The sequence below is a fragment of the Leopardus geoffroyi genome, chromosome B1, assembly GCF_018350155.1.
Source record: "Leopardus geoffroyi isolate Oge1 chromosome B1, O.geoffroyi_Oge1_pat1.0, whole genome shotgun sequence".
NCBI classification, from domain to species: domain Eukaryota; kingdom Metazoa; phylum Chordata; class Mammalia; order Carnivora; family Felidae; genus Leopardus; species Leopardus geoffroyi.
Window position 1 is genome coordinate 171,308,228 of NC_059327.1, and position 21,360 is coordinate 171,329,587.

The window sequence follows — 21,360 nt, forward strand, 5'->3', positions numbered from 1 at the left end:
ACATCAGTGATTTAAATCAAGAATCAAGAATCTTGGTCTTTAAATCAAGACCAAGAATTTGGGAGAATGCTTTACCTAATTTATAAAGTAAAACATCTGCCACCTGCTGTCGGGTTAAGAACCAAAAGATGTTAAAAGGAGCAGTTACATGATAGACTTTCTTTCCTTGCTCTTAGAACATTTTCCGTATTCAGTTAGGGGTATTAGCTCCTTTGGGCCTCCAAAGTACTATTACTAAACAGAAACCAGAGCTCCTTGATGACTATATAGGGAAAGTATTTCTAGGAAAAATGTCGCAGAATCCTTGAGCAACTCTGTTGTCTAATAGCCTCAGGATGGGGAGACTTAAAGAGAATGAAAAGCAGCTGACTTAACCATTTTCCCAGAGAAAGTTTCTGCTATTTCTGCATAAAGATGTATGATGTGATCCTTAGAGAGTTTCACCCTAATTATCGTGTCCTCTGTTTGAATGAGTAAGTAGAGAATCTAGTTTTTATTCTTGTCAGTCATATAAAATGTCTTCTTAGCTTGAGAGTAATTGAGTAAATTACTTGTAAAAAAAAATTCACATAGGAAACCAAAGAAAAAGAGAGCAGGTTCAAAAAGCCACTGGTCTGTTTCTCAAAATGCAGTTTGAATTTTAGATTTAAAATGTTTCCTTCTTCCTAGAGTTTGAGTCTCTCAAGGGAGAATTCTGTTAATAGCTCCTCATTGTTAGATTTTGCTGGAGTTTCTCAGTCAGTACATACATGTTGAGCAATAAGAAGACATTTCATAGCCTTGTAGGAATTATTTTCACAAAAGCTGGCTTGAGCGTTCACCCGTGTCTGGGAACATCTAAGTTAAAAGTATGTATGAAGAAAATTGCTCTCCCTTCTGAGATAATAACTGTAAATAAATGGCATAGTCAGAAGAGAGTGAAGAGTTATGGAACCACAGAGAATTTTTAGAAGACAGAGGGGCAGATGTATTTTTCCTGTCCATGAGAGGAAGAAACTCTTCAGCGTTGGCAGGGACAGTCCTTCATTCGTGCTGGACTTAAGGTGACAGTTTGCCTGGGACCAGGAGTGCTAAAATCAGGAAAGTCCCAGGAAAGTCAGGATGCTTTGTTCCTCTCACTAGACTGCCTTACATATTGCAGGACATTTCGCATCCCTGGTTCCTAACCACCTGTGATGCTCCCTAGCCATTGTGAGAACCCCAAACACTCCCATACATTTCCAAATACCCCATAGGAAGTGCCCTGGTGTGAACCACTCTAGTCCATGGTGTTGGGGCATGCTGGTCCTACTGACCTGACCAGTACTGAAATAAGGTGGGTGGCTGCAGGATGCTCTGTCTTCAGTCTCCAAATAAACACATAAACATAAACCCAAATGCAGTGAGTCTAAATGCCTTTGACACAAAAAAAGAGTGGGGATAGGTGGCAGTGTTAATCGAAAGTCCGAGGCACGGAAAAAAGAAAATGATTTCGTTTATAAACGTTTAGCTAAGTTTTCATCCATTTGTGGCTCTTATTCACAAATAATTACATGTTCCCACAGAATTTTCAAATTAGTTTGCATAGTCATGTAAGATGTTCACCATTTATGTAATTTGGAAGGGTGGAAGAGGTAATGAACCTCCACCTTACTCCCCCTTCCCATCTCCTTGGAAGCGGAGAATCAGTCCCCAATGAGTGTACATCCTGCAGAAGGGATGAGATCAGAAGAAGGATGGGCAGTTTCTGACTTAGGAAGATTTGGGATGTCAGTAAGTGAAAGGGCAGAATATGTTTTGAAGAATTCCCTCACTAATTATAGGGCTAGTGTGTAGAACTTCAGTACATGTTATTAAATGTGCAGAACATAGATGCTAAAGCACAATTTTATTGATTAAAAAAGCTCAGCCTGCTTCTAATACTTACAGGGATTTAAAGAGATTATATTGGGTAACCTTGGGCGGAAGGGTGTTTTCTTACATTCTAGAACTGGCCCGTGTATTCTTGATTTAACCTGATCGATCCTCATCCTCTCTCCTTAAACAGAAGGTTGTGTACAGAGATATAGCCTGAAGTCACGTTGTCATGACAACAGTTACACGCTGGGAGGAAGGAGTCTTTTAAATGGCCGGTGACTGGGTTTTTAATTACTGATTTATGTTGATAGCAAAATTAAATAGGGATGTAGAATTTGTAATTATGTGTTATTTTGGCTTGATATTTTCACTTCTATTACGAACTTGTAATTTTCCAACATGTGTTATGATACATAATTTTTACACTAATGCAGTTCTGTGTCATCTGTCTTCTGTCTTGTCAGTAGTGATATTCTCAAAACACATACAGCCCCTGCTCAAAACTTTTGATAGTATTTTGTTGCCCGTATAAGAAATTCTGAACTTATGAACGTGGTTGTATAGGGGGCCCTATTCACCTTTGTCTCTCAATGGCATCCATTATGGCTCCCAACACATACACAACAATCCTTGACTTATCTTTACGAGCTGAGGGAGGTGGATGCCTCATATTGGAAACTAATAATACTAAGGAAAAAATTGCCCTAAATAATTTGTATCTGAAAGGAGGTAGTACAGGGAGAAACAGGTTAATTTTTTAAAATGGGTGATTAGGAAAAATTTCATGGAGGAAGCAACCTTTGAAGCTTTAGTTTGAGGGCAGTAATGAAGGAGGTTCCAGTCCAGGGGAACAGCATAACCAAAGGCACAGGGAGGCTGAAATGTGTGGTGCATTGGGAGACCAGTAAGTCTGCAGTTGGCCTGGCTTAGAAGGGGCATAAGGCAGTAAGATGGTAAGCGGGCAGAAACCATTGAAGGAGGGGGTCGAATGCACTGCCATGAAGCCTGCTTATTTTGTACCGGAAGAGGAGCAGGGAGTGGTTGAAATGGGTATTCTCTGGGAAATTACTAGCTGTGGTATGATTAGAGGGAGCAGTCCAGTCACAGTCACTGATTATGGACCATTTTCAAATCCAGGTGAGGCTCTTGAGAGCTTAAAATGAAGCAGCAATATGGAGGTTGAAAAGTAGGGCACGAATATAAGAACCTTGCACTGGTCTGGACCCAATCCTGAAATGGGTAATTTTGTATGTTGACTAACATGTACTTGGGAGCATGGGTTCTGGGGTGGAACTGCCTGCCTCGAATCTCAATTCCACCGTCACTAGTTCTGGGACCAGGAGTCATTTACTTCTCCTCACTATGCATCATCCATAAAATGGGAGAAAGATAAGACCAATCTTAAAGGGTTCTTGTAAGGAGTAAAGGAATTGACACATAACATGTTTACAACAGTGTCCAGCACATGTTAACAAGTACCTCAATAATACATTACTGTGGATGCTGACGTTGATGAAATGTGAAAACATTGCTGAGTATTTGGTACTCTCTAGTAATTTTCCTAAGCAATCGCAAAAGAGTAACTTATCTGACTTGAGTCCTCCCCAGACATCTCAATCTACTCCTCTAGAGATACTCACTTCCAGTTAATTTGATGGATAGTCATTGACCGTGCATAAATGCCAAACATTCTACTCAGGACTGGGGCAGACAAATGAAAATCCAAGGGTCTTGTCATAAAAGAGCCTAGAGATGTTTAATAGGTGCAATTGGTCCATACAAAAGAGTGTAGGAAAAATAGTCTACATGTGACAGAGAGAGAACAAACAAGAGGAGTAATTACTGTGAATACTCAATCTCTAAATTGTTAGTGCCAAGGCCATGTTGACTTTAAAAGAACCTCCCAGTAGTGGATGCTTAAATCATACATTTGTGTATCTGTATTGATAAACTGGATCAGATTTTTCCAATTATATCGTAAGTCATAGCTTCAGAATGAGCTATAATAGAAATCTTTTCCTTTAGTCAAATTTCAAGGAGTAGACTTGAATTTCTGAAGAGCAGCATTATTCCTAGGAAAGTTTTAAGATGAGAGCAAGGGACGGTGGTAGGTGTTTCAAACTGTTGGCAATTCCTTATCTAGAATTTTAGTATTTAATCCTGAACCGCTTTTATATCCTCCCAGTCAGGAGGCCACGTTTATGTATTTCAGGACCTCCCAATTTGAGGTGCCAAAGGAATTTTTACAGAAGGGATTCCTCTTGAGCCCCTGGCTCACTGGAAGTCTCTAGACCAGTGTGTCTGTTAGAAATACAATGTGAGCCGCATATGTGATATTAAATATTCTAATAGCCACATTAAAAAAAAAAACAGGTGAAATTACTTTTAGTCATGGATTTTATTTAACCCAATATATCTAACCCATTTTAACATATAACCCATATACAAATTATTAGTATGTTCTGTTCTTCTGGTTGTATGCAAATGTTCACACCCAGTGTGTATTTTGCACTGGCAGCCCATCTCAGTTCAGACCAGCTGTGTTTCGGGTGCCCGTGGGGCCAGTGCCTTCCATAGTGGACACAACTTAGAGCTTTTTAAAGCCCTGAGTCCTTTTAGACCGCCTAAGCAATGTCTATATCTGTGATGAGTTTTCATTAGTACTTTTATTGTTGAGGAAAAGACGTAAATGTAAAATAAGTAAGTTTGTTTTGAACCTCAGTTGCAGACAGTTGAGTTAATCATATGCACTGTTTCGTCATGTATTTTCATCACTCGTACACGCAAAAATATTTCTCTTGTTTTACCTGCTTCCTTATTTACTCCTTGTCATTCCCTTCCCTCCCTCCCATTCTCCACCCATCATCTAATGTGTTTAATGGGTAACTTTTAGTTCAAAAGTATACTCGTGATGGAGACTATTGTTACTGTGTGTGTGTTCTTTATTTAAAGGATATTTTTATCATGTGCTGTGTTTAAAAAATATATCCATAAGACTGTATGTGCAGCTAATGCCTAGTTTCAAACTGCTGCATGGTGCTCCATGGTGTGGATCCAACACATTTCCCATTCCCCTCACAGAATGGTGGGCTCCTAGAGTGTCTCCATGCCCCCAGCACCACAATTGATCCCACAGGCAATACCCTCCCACTTCCCCCACCACACACACACACACACACACCTCTTCTGATGGAACTACCTAAGAGGTTATGTGGGATATACATCTAGTATTGCTGATTCATAGGGTATATGCTATCTACTTGTGTTGGAAAAACAAGGTTTTTTTTTTTCTTATTTTTATTGATGGAGATACTTTCATATAATTTTGTTCGGTGAAAAATACAGGATTGCAGTTGTTTGTTGAATCAGATCCTTTTGACCAGTAAAGTGAATCAAGTTACGGCTTATTGTTTTCGGGGGTTGCTAACCAATTCTATTCCCATACATACGTTTCTCAAACAGACTCAGTATATGAAAAAGGTCAAGCTTTCCTAGGGTGACCAGTTGAAGTCTGGGCCAAGTACAAGTGTAATCTTTATTTGCAAGTCTTGCTCTATAAGCAGAGCATAAGATATATTGTAAATGAATTCGTTATTGAAGCAGAAAGTGGAAGAAAAAAAGTTGCTAATCTGAAAGAAAAACCCCATCAAAAATTCACACGGAAAATGTGCCCTTGCTTTTAAAAGTAATTCATAGTTTGTTTCTCCAAGAGGAATTTCAAAAAACAAAACAAAAAAGCCCAGCATTTTCTTTCACTCAACTTTTTTCCACTCCTGACTCCATGGTTAGGTACTTCCCACTTGTAATGTTTTCTGAAAGGAGGGGTCAGTGCTCTCAGTTCATTCATCCAGGCACATCTGCAACACAGGAAGACAGACACGGTTTGTCTCTAGAAGGAAGGAAGGAAGCACAAACAGCTATCTAGGACGAAGATCTCGACATGCTCAGATACTTGTCCCCAAGGACGCTGCCTATTCTGCATGCAACAAGGAAAACTGTGGCACCACGTTGGATTCATCTGCTTCCAAAGAATGTTCCTCTGAACCCACTTCTGAGATCTAAGCATTATTTGTGTGCTCTCAACAGCTTTTAGGTTCTAGTGATTTCTTTCAGAGAGAGAAGGTAATGGGGAAAGCTGAGGCACAAGATGCTTAGAACATACCAAAATTTAAGACCAGGTAGGCCATCCTTTACAGATTTAGAAAGAAAGAAATGGAGCTAACCCAGAACAAAAACTTTGTATGAATCAGTTTTCACAAGTGAGAGCTTAGAATTCGAGACGAAAAGAAAAAATCCTATTTCTGTTGCGTATAAATTTGGAATCCTTCCCAGACAACCTGCAGACGAGAACTGATAATGCTTTAAGAGCATTTTTTCTAGTGGGAAAATAATTTTAGCCTATTGGCTGGAATTGGAGGCCCAGTGGGTTAACTGGTGCATTCGAGGCTGAATAAAACTAGCCAACAGTTATTCTACATGTCATAGCAAAGTAGAACTCAACTCACACTCAACAGGCAGGATGCTTAGTGGTACCTGTCCTTACTCCCTTCTCCCTCCCTCCCTGCCACCCTTCTTTCCTTCCTTCCTTCCTTCCCTTCTCCTTCCTCTTCTTTGTCCTCCTCTTTTCTGTAGTTGTCATTCATATAGATATTATCTAGGTAGCTTCTTAGTTTCAGAGAATGAAATGAGAAAAGGGAGCCACTCCCAACTGCATTCACTAACCTCCAGAAAACTTAGACTGCACACCTAGTATGTGTGAGACATATTTGCGGTACCTTGGTTGATTCAAATAAGAAGAGAAACAAGCTTGACCTTTGCTTCCAGGAACTTAGATCTGTTTAATTTGTGATTAATAGCATCTCTGTGACACTTTTTCTGAGCATTTTGTGCTCGGGGGCCCACAGCTTAAACACCAAACAGTTCCATATCCTGATCTTTACAGAAAGGCAGTCTTTCAAAACTTTGAGCGCTCATTTATTGTTTGAGGTTTTTGAGAATAATTATTCCATTTACTTGTCCTTTCCTGGAATTTGGGCTCAATTACCTAATATTGTCTTAGGCTAGATCCTATTTTGAGAAGCATAAGGAAATGACAGTTTCTCCACGTGCATTCCTGGCAGATGGGATCCACAAATACCCCTGCCTCTTTTCTGCCAGTAGCCTCAGCATCTTTGAAAAACTCAGAGCTCTGCACATCATCACTCTTTCATTACTGGAAAAGAAGACCCAAGTTATCGCACAGGTGCGGAGCAGCTGACTGGTTTTGCCATTTTGTTTTCCACTGGAGAATCTTTGCTTTTCTCTCCTGACCTAGATTCAGAGGGGATGGGAGTGGAGCGCAGTATAGATCACAGAATTCAAAGCCTTGAATCAAACAACTGGCGATTAAGATGCTGCTTGTGGGTGGTTGCATCCTGGTAGGTACTTCTTGAGGTTTGTGAAAAATTAGACCCAACACAGTTTCCTCATTCGGTATTTTTGACAGGAGTAGGAGACGAGGTTAAGGTGTTTGGCTTGGTGGGTGGTAGGAAGTGAATGGGTGGTAACCAATGAAGTGACATCCCAGCAATGTGTGCTGTTTTAGAAAGAGTTCGGGAGTCAGGAGCCTGGGTTCCTTAACTCCATAGTGTAGATGCTTATAGGTTTAGGTTTGAATATGAGATTACAAAGCCAATCCATTAGAACCTGTTTCTTTTCCTAGGTGCTAGATCTGGAATTCTGTTTTGTGCCATCAGATAAATGAGTTAGGATCAATTTCAACTGCTCATAATACAAAACTTCACGATAATAGTGGCTTACTGCAATAGAAATTGATTTTTCTTTCACACAGAAGCCTGGAAGTAGCAATTCACTGATATGGTGGCTCTGTTCCCCCAAAGACCCCAGGAACCCAAATTCCTTGGCTGTACTTCTTCACTATCGCTAGGATATAGCCTGCGTCCTCGTGGTCCAAGGCAGCATATCTCTTCCAGACAGCAAGAAAACATATGCCTGCCAGCTATACTATAAGAACGGTTCTTGGAAACTAGCATACAGTTCTTGTACTTACGTCCCAGTGATTAGAATGTGATCTGCCTGCTCACATCTAGCTGCAGGGAAGGCTGGGAAATGTATTCTGTGTTCTGGGTGGGCATGTTTCCAGTAAAAAGTATTTACCGCTTTGGAAGAAGACACTGGATATTGATGAACAACTTTCAGTGTCTCCTACAGGTATCTTACTAATGAGACCCCAGCACCACGCTTCTCATAGACAAGAGGAATAGTACAGAATGGTTTGCCCAGTTAACCTTTATTATTTAAAAAAAAAAAAAAAAGTTTACATTTAATTACCTATTGTGCAACACAGTTACAATTTAGAACAAGATTGACAAGGGGCGCCTGGGTGTCTTGGTCAGTTGGGCGGCCGACTTCGGCTCGGGTCATGATCTCGCGGTCCGTGAGTTCGAGCCCTGCATCGGGCTCTGGGCTGACAGCTCAGAGCCTGGAGCCTGTTTCCGATTCTGTGTCTCCCTCTCCCTCTGCCCCTCCCCTGTTCATGCTCTGTCTCTCTCTGTCTCAAAGATAAGTAAACGTTAAAAAAAAAAAAAAAAAATTAGAACAAGATTGACAAAATAAAACCACCTAGATGCAAGGTAACACCTCCATTATCAGTTTACTGCCTTTCTACCTCTAGTGCTGTTTCCAGCATGCTAAGATTTGATGCTTAGGAAAAGTTTCTTTTTTGATAAACTACTTCTATTAGATAACTAAAACTTTGTAAATTTTTGGAATAAAAAATGGAATTTCTTCTCAACTCCATGGCTGTATCCTCTCATGTTGAAATATGTTTATATCTTTTACATAAGCTGCTTCAAATTCTCTTTTGATTTGGATGGAGACTAAATATCTCAGAGAAGTAATAAAAAAATAGCTTTTACCTTGATCTTTTTAATTGTGTTTTTAAAAGGTAATCTCAGGAAAATATTTTTCTCTGAACTCCTCCCCCCATCCATAGTCTAGAAATCCTATTTTACATCAAATACTAAAGTTTGTCCACTAACCACCTTGGCAGATGGACAGATTAGTTTAGTTATGCTGTTATTTTTAAGGGCACTTAAAACTTTAAAAATGCACTTAACAAATAGAATGGTTTCCAGACAAAAATACACAAAGATTTCTCCATAATCAATGATAAGCAGTTCCCCAGCCTCATCAGGTTAGTTCACCTGGTTGAAATCTTTTTCTTCACCTATGAAATGGGAGTAAGATCTCTTTTACCTGTGTCGCAAGATTTTGTGGTATCAGATGAGATTGGATTAGTTACAGCACTTTGAAAGTCCTGTAGTGCTATAGAAATACATGTTCTAGTTCATGTATCAGAAACACAATATATACATTTTAATCTATGGGAATATAGTTCTATGTGCTCCAACACATAGTATTTTGGAAAAGATGGCATCCATTCACCTTATTCTTTTAATACACTGATAAAAGACCAAATTGTAATTTGTTGTAGAATACTGTGCCTATTTCCTAGATTCTCAATACCATCTTTTGTTCTAATATTTAACACAGCTGAGAAGTCAAGTCCTGGTATGCCATCATTTAGAATAATAATGACCTTGAAGTTAGTCAAGGCAACCTCTGGAATAGCTTCTACCTTGTCATCATTGCTACTGTGTATCAGCCTGAGGAGGACCACAGCTCAAAGAGAAAGTACATTGAAGACCCTGCCAAAATAAAGGGGAAAATATTGGCTCTATTTAATATACTTTCAAACCCGTCTACCTTGAAAGAGTATGGTGCCAGTAGTAATTCTATCTTGTCTCATTGTTTGGAAGCCAAAGAAAGATTCATGCCTGCGGTGGTATTTTTTCTTCTCTTCCCCACTGCTCACTGTGAAATAATAAATAAAGTTGTGTGCTTAGGTCGACTGAGGCTATGGCAGTTGGACATATTCTCTGAATAATGTGCAGTTACCCTTTGCTTAATTTCCATATAATCATAGATCTTTCTAGAACACTGTGTTTAGGTGTAGACAAAGCAAAGGGTATTAGGTCTGATTTGTTAATCTTCTTGCCAAACGTAATAATCCCATCTGGTATGGAATAAGACGTATTGCTGTCGTGGAGTAGATGAGTGGTTTACTCAGACAACTGGAGAAAAAAGTTAAACCTGCCAGCAATTTGATATAAATACTATCTTTACTTTTTAAAATTATCAAAAAATTGGGGCACCTGGCAGACTCAGCTGGAAGAGTATTTGACTCTTGCTCTCAGGGTCGTGGGTTCAAGCCCCATGTTGGGTATAGAAATGACTAAATAAAAAAATGAACTTTAAAAAATTAAAAAGATTGTCCAAAAAATTGTCGATTTCAAGAGCACGCCCACCTGCAGTCATTCTCCATTCATTATTGTGATTAGACTTTTGAATTTTGGAGATTTGTTGTTTCAATGCAATACAGGTTTTTCCTAGCTATTCTTAGAAAAATAAAATTGAGGTTACTGAAATGGCCTATAACTTTTTCAAAGTAAAATATGAGTCTCCACTCAAGTTTTAAGTTTTTGTTTTCTTCTCAATTTTCATTTAAATTCTAGTTAACATATAGTGTAATATTGTTTTAGAATATAGTGATTCATCATATACATACAACACCCAGTGCTCATCATAACAAGTGCCCTCCTTAATGCCCATCACCCATCTGGCCCATCTCCCCACCCACTACCCCTCCATCAACCCTCATTTTGTTCTCCATAGTAAAGAGTCTCTTCTGGTTTGCTTTCCTCTCCCCCCGTCCCCCGCCTTCCCATATGGTCATCTGTTTTGTTTCCTAAATTACACATGAATGATCATATGGGTATTTGTCTTTCTCTGACTTATTTTGCCTTGCATAGTACCCTCTAGCTCCATCCATGTCATTGCAAATGGCAAGATTTCATTTTTTTTTTGATGGCTGAGCAATATTCCATTGTGTATATATACCACCTTTTCTTTGTCCATTCATCAGTTGATGGACACTTGGGCTCTCTCCATATAGTTTGGCTGTTGTTGATAATGCTGCTATATGCACCGGGGTGCATGTATCCCTTAAAATCTGTGTTTTTGTACCCTGTGGGTAAATACCTAGTAGTTTATATAAGGGCTTTTTTTTGGAGGGGGTAGCTACTGAGCCTATGGTTTCTCAGAAGTGTTTGTAAATTGTGCTACTTTGTACTTAGTGCACACTTTAAAAGGAAATAGTGTTCTTAGGTTATATTTCATATCATCCTAAGATTTTAACATCTCGTTTCATAACTTAAAATAAAGTACATGTTTTATTGTATGTTTGGGTGTTTAGAATTAGACCTTCTGATGGTATTTAAAATAGTCTTTAACCAGTCATATGATTAACCTCACCTATATGTATATGTAGGTTTGTACAGATAGGTGGATATTTACAAATACCAATTTTTCCTCCAGAAAATTTGTAGCTACTTACATCTTCTGCCTTTTAGTTTTTTTTTTTTTTTTTTCAACGTTTATTTATTTTTGGGACAGAGAGAGACAGAGCATGAACGGGGGAGGGGCAGAGAGAGAGGGAGACACAGAATCGGAAACAGGCTCCAGGCTCTGAGCCATCAGCCCAGAGCCCGACGCAGGGCTCGAACTCACGGACCGCGAGATCGTGACCTGGCTGAAGTCGGACGCTTAACCGACTGCGCCACCCAGGCGCCCCTGCCTTTTAGTTTTTAAGTTTGCCTTTGCAGGGTCCCTGGTTCGGGTATTATGTTTTGATTTTGGGTAACAGTCTGTGAACAGAGAAGCATAGTGTCCTTTTACCTTCTGCCAACAGTTCCTATACACATTCTTTCATGGGGACATGAGGGAGAATAGAAACAGACTCAAGGGGCGCCTGGGTGGCGCAGTCGGTTAAGTGTCCGACTTCAGCCAGGTCACGATCTCGCGGTCCGTGAGTTGAAGCCCCGCGTCAGGCTCTGGGCTGATGGCTCAGAGCCTGGAGCCTGTTTCCGATTCTGTGTCTCCCTCTCTCTCTGCCCCTCCCCTGTTCATGCTCTGTCTCTCTCTGTCCCCAAAATAAATAAACGTTGAAAAAAAAAATTAAAAAAAAAAAAGAAACAGACTCAAAAGAAGGATGTCTTCATAGGGCACACTTAACAAGACTATTCTGACTTCATTTCTGCTTCTTTAATGGCTAAGCTTCATGACATAAAAGAGCCACATGCTAATTAAAGAGGTGCCACTTACTCAAACCAGTGTGTTTTCATGTTTCTGAGTTGATACGTGGGTGGCCAATATTATCTCGTTTTCTTGATCTAAATAAAAAACTGTCTTTTTAGTAAAAACCCGTTTGGTGGCTGCAAACTCTCCGAAATCTTTTTAAATGAAATGAGCTGTGGCTGATGCCATTTCAAAAAATGTTATGTATTACAGGATATTTCCCCCCAAAGCCACATTTGAGTGAAGCGATTCATAGCTAGTTACAAACATTTACTGAGTGATTACTACGTGTCCAACTTTGTGCTAGGTGCTTTGTACCATGGGGTGGGACCGGCTCTTTTGTACAGTGAGTGGACAGGCCATGAGAAATTAAGCCATTTGGGGTTGCTTGCGTTGCTCAGTCGGTTAAGCATCTGCCTTCAGCTCAGGTCGTGATCTCACGGTTCGTGGGTTCGAGCCCCATGCCGGGATTCTCTCTCTCCTCTCTCTGTCTCTGCCCCTACCCTGCTTGTGCTCTCTCTCTCTCAAAATAAATTAAAAAAAAAAAACAAAAACCCAAAACAACTAAACTTAAAGTAGTTGTACCATTTGGAAGGAAGGAAGGAAGGAAGGAAGGAAGGAAGGAAGGAAGGAAAAGAGAGAGAGAGAGAGAAAAAGAGGGAAAGAGAGAGAGAGGAAAGAAAAGAAAGAAAAGAAAGAAAGAAAGAAAGAAAGAAAGAAAGAAAGAAAGAAAGAAAGAAAGAAAGAAAGAAAAGTAAGTAAGTTAAGCCATTTGTCACAGGTGACACGGCCAGCACTGGAGCAGAGATTCAGAACTGCCAGCTAACTCCAGTTCTCCTGTCTGTGATAGTAACCTGGCCCCGAAACAATTCTAGTAGACTAAGCCCAGCAAAGACTATGTCTCCAGTGAGTTTAAATTAAGAAATTTTGTGTTGATCTTATGCCAAAATACTTGATAAAAATATACAAAGTATGTAATGTTATAATGCCCCAATTTAAGGACTGTTTAAATAGTGAGTTCTTGGAATATTTACTCAAGAATCTTTAACAGAAAAATCCTCAGCTACAAATAGCTTCCTATTTCAAGGACACTCCAAAATTTTAATATTATGATTTTAGATGAAAAACATGAGAGAAAGTATTAGGAAACTAGTGCTCCCAAAACTGTTAAGAATGTTATTGCAACTCTTAAAAGAAAGGCACCGCAGGAAAGTGCAGTTGAGTACAACGTGTAATTTTCCTAAGTCTGGGATAGACATTTCAGGGTCCCCGTCATGTCTTTGCAAATAAGTATCAAGAAATAGAAGAGGCCCTAAAACTTTTTGGTGAGCTTTCCTCCTCACTGTCTGGCAGGCTGGTGGGTCAGAATTCTGAAAGCTCACAGATTTGGGACATTTCGGGGCTTATTCCCTGGTATCCATGGTCATTGTTTTTGCCAGTTCCTTCAGCCGAGGACAGTTTGACACCAGATTCTAAGCAGCCTCCGTATACTGCTTGGACTCCCAGCAAATCTATAATAAGTGATGTAGTCCCAGAGCCCTGGTTCCTTGCTGTTGTCTCCAGAAGTTGGTGATGAAGCTGGAGGGGATTGAGAGTCTTGCTTGCTCTATTCTGACAAGGAAGTTCTGGGTCCAGAAGAAAATAAAGGGACTAAGTAAGGGGAGAGAGAGAGAGAGACAAGAAGAAAAGGCAAAGGAAGCAGACCACCAGGTGATCAAAAAGAATTTCAGAGTTAAATTCAGATACAGTTCAATTCAAATCTTCTCAAAAGTTTGTGTTATGCCACTTTGCTTTTTCAAAACACCTGCATTAGTACCTGTTTGCACGAACCAAAAGAAATCCAAGAGGACTTTTGCTTTTACTTAAAAGGGTAAAAACCGTATTCAGCGTTTGTTTTGCAGTGAGATGTTACAGGGGTGGCGTGCACCCCCAGCAGTGAGGGCGGCCCCACCAAGCTCCCTCCCAGGGACCTACGCTCAGCAGCTCAGCACCCATTCGCCACAGCATTGAGCTGTGTCTGTGAGCATCTGTGCTTTATCTTGATTTATTTTGTGCATTTGTTAGCAAGATGTGTCCTGGGGGATCAGAAAAGCCTAAGAGAGGTTATTTTTTGGGTCTGGGACCCCCTCAAAATTTTTTCCATATAAATTAATGGTATTTACTTCTTTTCTTAGCTTTATTGCCATTTTGGCCTTTGAAAGGTTTCATCTACTTCTGGATAGCGAGGGAAACGTGTAGTTTGTATTAAAGCATCTGCTCCTTCAGGAATAATATCGTTCAGGAGATAAGTTAGCAGCTGCAGCTAAGACTTTGGAAGAAAGAGTTTTTTCTTGTCGAAGAATGGAAGCGTTGTGCGGAATACTCTTGATTTTAAAAACACAGGTCACAAAAGACCTTCAAGAGTTCCTTTGCATAGAGGGAGAAAGCCTAGTCCTGGTGGCCTTGATCTTATCCTAGACCTCTTAGCCCTGCCTGGAGCGATTTTTCTGTTACAATGACAAGTTACATTCCCTTTGCTGGGAATGCTGTTCTCTCGTCTCTTCCCAAGTCTGGCCCTTTCTGGTTTAGGGATATATTGCTCCTCCGAGACCTTCCCAGACTGTCCTGTCCAAATAGCCCACCCCGTTCCCAGACACGGTTGATCACATGACCCAATTTGCTTCTTTTATTCATTACCATATTCCCAGCTTCTAGAAAAATAGTACTTGACATTTATTGGAACCCCTTAACACGAAAGAGTGAGTGAACAAGTGAGTGGATGGATAGATGGATGGATGGATGGATGGATGGATGGATGGATGAACATCCATTCACATTTCTAATTTTGTGGAACCAGGTGCCAGATGGAGTTGGATGGGGAAGAATTACTACCTTTTCTGTTTTCTTAGGCCAATGGTTCTTAAAAGCATGGTCCCAAACCAGCACCATGGAGTCAGCATCACGTGGGAATTGCTGGAAATGCAGATTCTTAGGCCCTACCCCAGACCTGCTGAGCCAGAAACTCTGGGGTGATACCCAGTTGTTGCTTCTAGCAGGTTCTCCAGGTGACTCTGATGCTTGAGAACCACTGCCCCACGTCACCAGTGCAGGACAAGATCTATCTGATGACCCCATGCATCCCCAGCCCTAAAACAATGCCTGGCACAGAGTAGATTGGAAATATTTGTTGAATGAATTACTCCATCTACTCTTTCCTGCTGGCCCCCTCACCCCATGTCTTGCACATCAAAGGCACTGGGTACACAAAGGTGGAGGAAGGGAGTGAGTGCCATTCTGAGGAACTGAGGGAAGCTTTTGTGCTCTGCACCGCAGACCTTGCCAAATTTAGAATCTCAGCTCATCCATTCCTCCTTCCTGTGGCCTCTGGAGCAGCAGAGGAAATTTCCAGCTGCTGCTGGATGCGAATTTGTTTTCATTTGACCCTTGGGCTCCTGCAAGTGAGCCCCTGGGAGAGGATGATTAGAGTTGGGCTTACCTCACCTACATCTCCACGGGGAATGGGTGTGGGGAGCGGGTCCCTGCGAAGAAGAGGCCAAAGTGGAGCCAGGCCCACAGCACAGGCACTGGCGCATGAGGTGGCTGGAAGGGGCCGCCGGTCTTTGCTGCTCACAGATGGGCTCCTTGTTCCCACGCCAAGTATTGCTCTTGGCCCCAGGAGGCTCTCGGCACAAAGAGGGACTTTCTGGGGGCTCTCAGCCTTGCCATTTTATACCCTGACTTCCAGGCTCTGCTTCCAGAACAAAACCACAAACAACGAAGGGCCACAGAGCCACTTTGAAAGGACCCCTGTGGCTGTCAGCTCTTACTGCTGAACTGTCCTGTTAGCTTGTGACAGTGCCTTCAGCGAGATGCAGTGGTGATCTGAAAGCCTCTTAGGCGCAAGATCCTGTACGGAGGGGAAGAGTGAAAATAGGTGGAATCTTAGTCTCTGCAGTGGGCCTGAGGTTGGAATTTGATCCTGAGGCTTCTGATAGGGAGGGGGCCAGCTGGAGTGGTTGTCCGGATTACTGAAAGCAGAATTAGGCACAAAAAGGAGGATCCTATGTAAAGCCTACACTGGAAGTGTCCTCCAGTTGATGTACCCAGACAAGGGTGGCTCCAGGCGGGCTGAGGGCCAGCCCCTTGGGGCAGATCTTTGTGCTCAACTTATTAGCTGTTTGACCTTGGTCAGGTCAGCTGGCTGGTCTCCTAGCACCAGACTTGCAGCCATTGCCTTCTTTTCGTTTGTTTTCACCACTGTTTACAGCTTCTCCGTTCCCCCAAGCTGTCCATACTGGTTTCTCTCAGGTGGTGGCTGAAAAAGTAACTCCATCCAGAAATAGGGACATAGTTTACCCCCTTGGCTTTAAGCCAAGCAGCTGTCCTCCTTGAGCCTTAGAAAGGGGATTACAATAGTGTGTTCTTTATAGGGGAGCTGTGGAGACTCCACGAGCTTCTGCAGTAAAGAAGTAAGAAAGGATCTGGGTACTTCAGCCTTCAATGCGTGTTGGGCCCCTTGTAACTTGTTCTCTTAACAGCAGTGTTGTTCCTAGCTTTCAGAACCGCATGGCAGCACTAATGTCAGTTGGGTTTAAACCTTGAAAGGCCTGGATTCTTGTCCTGGCGTGCTAATAGTCCCTCCCTTGCCCTCGAGCTGGGATCGATGTGAACATTAAATGTGGTAATGTGAAGATGTGCTTTACTTTATGGGTAGAGAACTTTTTTTTTTTTTTTTTTTTTTTTGGTAATGAAGGGCCTAGACCCACCATGGGAGAAAAAATTCAGGAATCCTGCAAAACAAGGCAACTTTATTCATTTGGGGGTGGTTCGCGTTTGAGAGAAACCTAGGAAAAATTTAGTAAATCTGCTTTAAAGTAGACCACAGGGGACATGAATCTTTGTTTTTAAAATTATGAAATATTTACATTTTTCCTTCCACATTAATTGAAAGACAGACATTTGAAGAAAGAGGAGGTATGGCCGAAGGAGAACCCTGGCCAGCCAGGCCAGAAGCTCAGCAAGGCATGGTGGGTAGAGTCTGGTCTCCTCTGACCTGCCCAGGTCCTCAAAGTCCAGCCCTGCTAAGGGAGTCCGGTGGACCTTCTCTCTAGAGAAAGGGTCACCGTAAGATTATCTTCTTTTATCTTTATTCTTTGAACCATGATGATCACATAGCCCCATAAATTCTATAGGGGGAATTTTCCTTTGGACATAGGAAAATATTTTTTTTATGGTGGGTTTGGTGAACTTAGTATATTATTATATTGTTGGCTTTGGAGACCTATGATGTATAATAATAGCAATAACAGTGAACATTTATGTGGTAAATATGCCTGTACTATGCCAGCCTTTATTCTGAGTGTTTTATACAATGCCCAGTGATGCAGAGTAGACACTGTTTTGATCCCTATTTTACAGATAAGCATCTCAAGCCCAAAGAGATTGAGTAACTTGGTGGAGGTCGTTCAAATAATGAGCAGTTGAGCCAAAATACAAAGGCCCCGTACAGAGTTCACACTTGGTTGCATGCCAGGCTGCGTTCTGCCGTATTTAGAGTCTTTGCTGACTCCCCTGATTTCTAGTTTTACTGGAATATTTAAAAACACTCTTTAGGCTGGGCACCTGGGTGACTCAGTCGGTTAAGCATCTGACTTCGGCTCAGGTCATGATCTCACCGTTTGTGAGTTCAAGCCCTGCATCAGGCTGTGTGCTGACAGCTCAGAGCTTGGAGCCTGCTTCAGATTCTGTGTCTCCGTCTCTCTCTGCCCCTCCCCCACTCATTCTCTCTCTCTCTCTCTCTCTCTCTCTCTCTCTCTCTCTCTCTTTCTCTAAAATAAACATAAACATTTAAAAAATACTCTTCTAGGGGCGCCTGGGTGGCTCAGTCGGTTAAGCGTCTGACTTCGGCTCAGGTCGTGATCTCACGGTCCGTGAGTTCAAGTCCCGTGTCGGGCTCTGTGCTGACAGCTCGGAGCCTGGACCCTGCTTTGGATTCTGTGTCTCCGTCTCTCTCTGCCCCTACCCCCAGTCATTCTCTCTCTCTCTCTCTCTCTCTCTCTCTCTTTCTCAAAAATAAACATAAACATTAAAAAAATACTCTTCCAGCTTTCTATAGATTTCTCCATTTTAACTCTCCTATAAATCTTTCCGTAAGTCACCCCACTCCCTACCAACAGTTGGTCTGAGTTCCAATCCTGATGTTGGGTAACTGGGATGGAATCCTATGGTTTGCTTTATGCTGGCCAGTGCTGAATGGATCTTCCTAAGGTTATTGTTCCACAGTGACTCACCCCAAAAGAAAAGAGTTCTCCAGTATGGAGGTCTTTCAGTGTGTTCCCGCTGAAAACTAAGAATACCAAGACTTCAGAACTCTAAGCAGATCTGCCAAGAAGGGGCTCATGACAGACAACTCAGTGTGAGAAAACTGCTGGAGAATCAGAAGGGCATTGAAACTATCAGCAACCATTTCCTTTCTGCAACATCAGCTCCTTTGTCTCCAGCAAAGCTACACAAAGTAATTTTCTGAGAATCAGAAGGGGTTGGAACTCTCTCCTCTAATCACCTGGTGTTTATAGATTTTTCCTATATTGATTTAGTCTGCGTGCCCTCCTTCATGCCACGTGCACTATGGTACTCAACTATTTTAAGCTGCTTTGCAATATTTTGAATAATCTGTTGACAGAAGCAGCTTCTTGGGGTTTAGATGTCTTGGCCCCACTGTACTTTTGCTTTAGCTATGGTGTCAAACTTTATTTTAAGCAAAAACAAACAAAGAAACAAAACCCTGATCTCTGTTTTCAAGGAAAATCGTACATGTAAGACCAGTAGTGGAAACTGATAAAAATGGGGCTGGTGTGGTCAGTAGGGCCTGGAGGGGTCTGGGATTCCACCTGCCTACACCACTGTCTTCCTCCCGCTTTGATAAAAGTTGAAAACCACTGATCTGTTGAATAAGGTCCAAAGTACTTATTTAAGTGTGTACCTAATTTTATGTAGGAAAACAAAGGAAATTGGGGGCTAACAAGATTAAACAAAAGGAAATGTAATGAGGCTGAGGTGCCTCAGAATATTTCTTAGTGTTCCCTGTGGTACCTATCAATAAAAAAAAAAAAAAAAAAAAAAGAACCAAAATCTCAACTTAGAGTCTCTTGGCCACCAGCCCAGGACTCTTTCCAATTTGTCATATCATGTTTCCTTTTATCCATAAGAACATTCAGATACACCATCAAGGAAAGTAGACATTGCTATTCTTGGGGGTTGTGAAATTGCTCTGTTTTGTGAAACTGCACAGAACTGATTTCTTCAGAATTCTTCTTTTGCTAAGTTCCAATTCCCACCATTCAAAGACTTCATTCAGTCATTTATTTTTCCCTCCTTCTTAATTCTTCCTTCCTTCGTTCCTTCCATCCATCCACCGTCTATCCATCCAACTCACTGTTATTGAACACCTGCCATTCTAGGTGTTGGGAATATGATGATGAACAAGACAGATATGATGTCTCTTTGCCCTCATTTAAGGGCTTACATCCCTTAAAACCCAGTGTGGGATGATGTGGGAGGGATTCTATACATGTTTCTGGAACTGTTAATAATACTGTCAATGTGCCAACCTCACTTCCTCTATCATAATCATATCATCATCAATTTTTAGCACCAGAAGAAATCTCCTTTTTGTTTTAATTCCAACAAAATCTCAGCAGAGCCTCAGAATATAAACCAAATATAGGCAGGTAGGTCTGTTTGCAGACAGAAGAGCGCTATGCAGCCCAGAGCCCTTCTGCTGCCTTCAAGGTTCTGGATAGACAGCCAAACCCAAAGGCCACTGATGTTGCTTTCTGTCCTTGGTCCAACATGATTCCATATTCTGAAGGTGGTATCCTGCCTATGTGCTTATGTCCCAACTGTAGAGACAACAAGGATAAATGTGTAAACTCAGACCCTCAGACCTCAAAAACCACAGAAATGGTAACTAGCAGCCTCTTTATGCCCTTTCAAGAGTTTCAAGCCGCAAAGCTTGGTTCTGTAAACCACTAGAATGGGACAAGGTTTTTCTCACAACTTAATCCAGAGACCTGTGTATTTTATTTTTCCTGTCCCACTTGAGATGCTAAAAACAACCCCTATGCACCACTGAAAAGGAAACAGGACAAAGGAGTGTATACATGTTTGTTTCAAGTTGTTTCTGAAAATTTTAGTTAAGTTGAAATTATGTAATCATGCTTAATTTCCTGTAGGGGGAGGGGGAATGTCCATGATAATTTGAGACAAGTGGCAGTTTTGCCCCTGGCAGATTTAAATGAGAAAAGTGAATGCTGGGATGCCAAACCACCGCATGAATGCGCATCTGTGCCCATAGTCTTAATCAACCTCTTTGTTTGGTTCCTTTTTTTCTTGTTGTCGCTGTAACAGTCAGTGACGCCTGCCCACGTGATGCAATGGCATTTGCACAGAGCAAAGCCCACGTGCTTCTCCTCTGACGAGTGGCCCCATAGGTCTCATCCTTAGAAAAAAAGCGATCCTCAGATTTAAAGCACAAGTTTCTGAAGTTTCACTACCTATATATGTACACATGTTGATACAGCTACCTGTGATTTCTCCACGGTGGCTCCTTCTTTATGGATTTCCTACTCTGCTTCCTTCTCTCTCCTCTTTTCTTGCCCACTCATTTCATATTCAACTCAAAGAAGGCCAAAATGAGATTTTTTTTTTTTTTCAACGTTTATTTATTTTTGGGACAGAGAGAGACAAAGCATGAACGGGGGAGGGGCAGAGAGAGAGGGAGACACAGAATCGGAAACAGGCTCCAGGCTCTGAGCCATCAGCCCATAGCCTGACGCGGGGCTCGAACTCACGGACCGCGAAATCGTGACCTGGCTGAAGTCGGACGCTTAACCAACTGCGCCACCCAGGCGCCCCCAAAATGAGATTTTAAAAAAGCAAATAATTACCCAGTAAACTGATAAGATATTGATACAGGCCAGGGATCGCTGAAATTGCCCAACATGTGTATTTTACTCCCCCTGCTATACACATACATAATATAACACATTATTATTTTTTTTAATTTGAATGCCTTTGGACTTCGCACATGCTTTCCATTTCGCCACAGTCCCCACCATCCTCTGTCATATTTCACACTCACCCTCCTTCATGACCTGTTTTTATAGTCGGTCTGGTCCCTTCTTGAATTCCAGGGATTTTCTAGTCTGCCTTCCTTAGGAATCTTCTGTGCGCAATTTCGATTGTAGAGTGTTAGAAAAGACACTGCTACTTTGTAGATGTGGACAGTCAAATGGGAGGAGGAGTTGTAAAAGCAAAGCTATAAATACAGTACTCATTTATGGAAAG

The 21,360-nt window shown here is 41.5% G+C and overlaps 1 protein-coding gene across 26 annotated transcripts in view; it reads left to right on the forward strand.

The window, feature by feature from the left end:
* The window catches only part of APBB2 (amyloid beta precursor protein binding family B member 2), a 382,870-nt gene that overhangs the window by 237,621 nt on the left and 123,889 nt on the right, over positions 1 to 21,360 (forward strand). The gene's annotated exons all lie outside the window — the stretch shown is intronic.